Consider the following 3924-nt stretch of genomic DNA (forward strand, 5'->3'; position numbering starts at 1 on the left):
GGGTTCTGATGATGGCAAGTGACCTTGGTTTGTGTTGTTTATTTTCTTACGCTTGCCCCCCTCACCCCTCCGGCATCTGGTTAACTCTAGTGCTACCTGCCCTTGCTAAATCTGACTGAAGCTTGTCCTTCCTGTGATCCTGGTTGTGTCAGAACTCCTCAGAGTTATGCTGTCTCTATGAGCCTGTGATTCTGGGATCCTGTGACCTTGGGCTTGTTAGAGCACCTGGGAGTGGAGCCTCCTCTGGGTGTTGTGGAACTGGAAGTAACCTGAGCCACTGGGCTGGCGGACTTCCTGTGTGCCTGGTCCTGCTGGTCCCAGTTACTCCCAGTGTTGGGACAGATGTTATGTCCTCCTCACTTCTGATCCTGGGCATGTTAGAGCACCCAGTAATATTGTTTATTTTCTCAGATGATAAGCTAAGACATATTGGCTAAATGCAGTACTTAAAATTAAAAAGATAACCACTAGCAGAACTCAAAATAGTCTGAATAGCTTCCAGATGGTAGGAAAGAAAGAAAAATACAGAAACAAATAAAACAGAGGGCCAGCAAAATGGTGCAGAGGAGCTTGTTGTCAAACCTTACTGCTTGAGTTCAATCTCCAGGATGCATGGTAGAAGGTGAGGATCAACTCCCACAAGTTGTCCTCTGACTTCCACACAAATGTATGGTATGTGAGTGCATGTGTGTCCATGCTCTCTCTCTTCCTCTCTCCCTCTCTCCCTCTCTCTCTCTCTCTCTCTCTTTCTCTCTCTCTCTCTCTCTCTCTCACACACACACACACACACACACAAATAAATAAATGTATGTGGGGGGACACCAAAGAAGACAGAAGTACATTTGTCATGCATAGCTTCAGCTGTCAACCTGAAACGCCTGAGAAAAGAGGGAACTCAACTGGGAAATGGCCTCCATCCGATTGGCTCATGGGCATATCTGTGAGGCATCTTCTTAATTGTCAATTGATGTTGGGGAGGAAGCGCAGCTCACTGTGAGTGATGCCATCCCTGGGCAGGTAAGCCTGGGATAAGGATAAGAAAGGAAGCTGAGGGAGCCAGGAGAAGCAAGGCAGCAAGCAGCATTCCTCTGTGGTATCTGGCTCAGTTCAGCCTCTGCTTCTGTCTAGGAGGAACTACAGCCTAAGCCAAGTAAACCCCCTCCTCCCACAAGGTGCTTTTGGCCATGGTGTTTATCACAGCAACAGAAAGCAAACTGGAACAACACTAAGCTCGTTCTGAGCACAAGTAAAGCTGATATAAACACACTTTGTAAAAGAAAATGAAAGCCAGTTATGTTATTATCAAGAGACACAAAGCAGAGAAGCCAGGGAGGTTGAAATTAATGGAGAAGCCAACACATTGCAGACGGATTTAAACAAAAAGTGAACAAGAGCCTATGAATAGTAACAGGCTCATGGGGTGACTGTAATCTACCATAACTTATGCTATATTTTATGAATAACTAGAAGAGAGTTCAAAGGCTCCAAACACAAAGTAATGATGAGGAGAGAGAAACAGTAATTATCCTGATTCAATTGGTACACACTGTATGTAAGCACTGAACTTTCACACTGCTGGCTGGAGAGACAGCTCAGCAGTTAAGAGTACATCCTGCTCTAGCAGAGAACTCAAGCGTAATGGACTGTCAAGTGTCATGGACTTGTTTACCGTGATCTTGACTCTGTGTGCCTGCTATAGGGCAGCAGGTTCAGAAAGCAGAGTCAGTGGCTCCTGCAGTCTTGAGCCCTTCCTGAGATACTGTGAGGGTGTGCTTCAGCATGGATTTTTGGTTTTTTTTTTTGTTTTTTTTTTTGAGATAGGATTTCACAATGTATTTCAGACTCCCCTCTCAGCTTCCTAAGTGCTGGGATTGCAACAGTGGGCTGTGTGTGCATGTGTGTGTGTTATATTTATTTACGTTTTGAAAAACATGTGTGGAAGGGGCTAGAGAGATAGCAGAGTGGATAAGAGGGCTTAGTGCTCTTTCAGAGAACCTAATTTCAATTCCCAGCACCCGGATCAGTTGGCTTACAATTTTCTGTAACTCCAGTGCCACGGGATCCGATGCCCTCTTCTGGCCTCTGCAGGCATTGCACAAGCATGATGTGAATGCTGATAAGCAGACACACACACACACACACACACACACACACACACCCCGACAAACAAAAATAAATGAGTGAATAAATAAATGAACTATGTCTTTGAACACATGATAAGCAAAAGAATACAGATTCAAAAGACCACTTAATGTAGACTCCAGCGTTATGACCTATCTAGAGAGACAGGTTCATAGAGAGGGCAGACTATCGGCTGCCTTGGAGTGGGGAGGGACAGGGAAGAGCTTAGTGGATCTGAGGTTTTCCTTTGGGTTGGGTGGAAATGTTCTGGATCTAGTTAGTGGGGGTTTTCAAACAAACACAGAAAGCTACACTATAAAATGGCTTTATAGTTTTATTTATTTATTTACTTCTACATTTATTTATATACCTCTGTGTCAGGATGAGTGTGGGCGTGTGTGCTGGAAAGTGAACTCAAATCCTTAGGCTTGGCAGAAAGTGCCTTTACCCGCTGAGCCATCGCCCTGGCCCTATGGAATAGTTTTAACAGGCAAATTTTATGTCATGTATATTTAACCACCATGAAAAAGAATTCCTTAAGAAGAGGGATTTGTGCTCTCTTAAGGGTAGACTGGATGATCCAGACTGAGGACAATTACAAAAATCTGGACAGACGAAGGAAAGCATCCGGCTGGTAGACTGGAGCTTAGTCAAGCCCACTGATGATAATCCCACCAGAACTCAGAGGAAGAGTGAGGCTGTGCAGTGAGCTCCAGCTTCCAACCGATCTGCCTCTTAACTCAACCTTAACAAATGCCTGACATGAAAGAATTCAGTTTACTGCTGTGACCCTAGGTAGAGGGGTGGTTCAGTGGTTACGAGTGCTTGCTGCTCATACAGAGGACCTAGGTTCAATTCTTAGCACCCACATCTTGTGGTTAGCAACTGTTGGTAACTCCAGACACTTGGGATTTCTGATATAGATGTCTAAAAATTATAGTCATGGATTACCTAGGTGGAACTTGTTGAATCCCTGTCCCTGGGCTCACCACATCAACAGAGAGAAACTGAGAGGATACAGGAGAGAAAGAAAATAGTAGTCATCTTTACCTCAATGCTTTTTCTATTCAGTAGTTTATCCCCAACCTCACTGGAAAGAACTGCTTAACTATCCAAGTGTCTTCTCCAACATCTTGTGTTCCCCAAAAAGCAGAGCAATCTGCCCAGTGGAGATACTTGAATGGTACTCCCCATGCTTACTGTGGGCACACATCAAAAGGTATGGAAGCAGTGTGCTTGCTTATTGTTTTAAACAAGCAGTGTTTTGGTTGTTCATTGTGGGACCTTGAGAGGTAGGTAGTCTGGTTCCTGGGTGAACTAAGGCTAGAAACCCCTGTGACCCTGAAGGGACAGTAGGCGCTTTGCCTGATTCCCGGGCACTAGGCCCCTTTCACTAGCCACAGTCCCTCCATAGATTTATGGTCATCAGTCACATAAGGGCAATGCTATAAGCCACTCCATTTGTAGAGGACGTGATCTGTAGGAAGGCTCAAGACAGATCTCGATTTTAATGAGGTACCTAAAGGCATGAAGGGCTTAGTCAATAAGCTTTCATTCCCAGACATTCCTCCCTGCAAAAGGTATTCTCAGGCCCATTCTGAGAAGTAGAGTATGACTTTCTGCCATGACAATAAATGTCTTAAAACCATGGATTGCCTCTTTTCATTGGGATCCGTTGTAAGGAGCCATGGAGGTCTTTGCCTATAGAGCCGCTGTCTAATCTCCTGTAGAAGGCTTCTCTGTGCTCCCAGCCACGACCACCAAGCCAAGCCCAAGCCAACCACTGACAAGCCAAGGACCACC

This window comes from Mastomys coucha, unplaced genomic scaffold (genome assembly GCF_008632895.1).
Source record: "Mastomys coucha isolate ucsf_1 unplaced genomic scaffold, UCSF_Mcou_1 pScaffold23, whole genome shotgun sequence".
Lineage (NCBI taxonomy): Eukaryota > Metazoa > Chordata > Mammalia > Rodentia > Muridae > Mastomys > Mastomys coucha.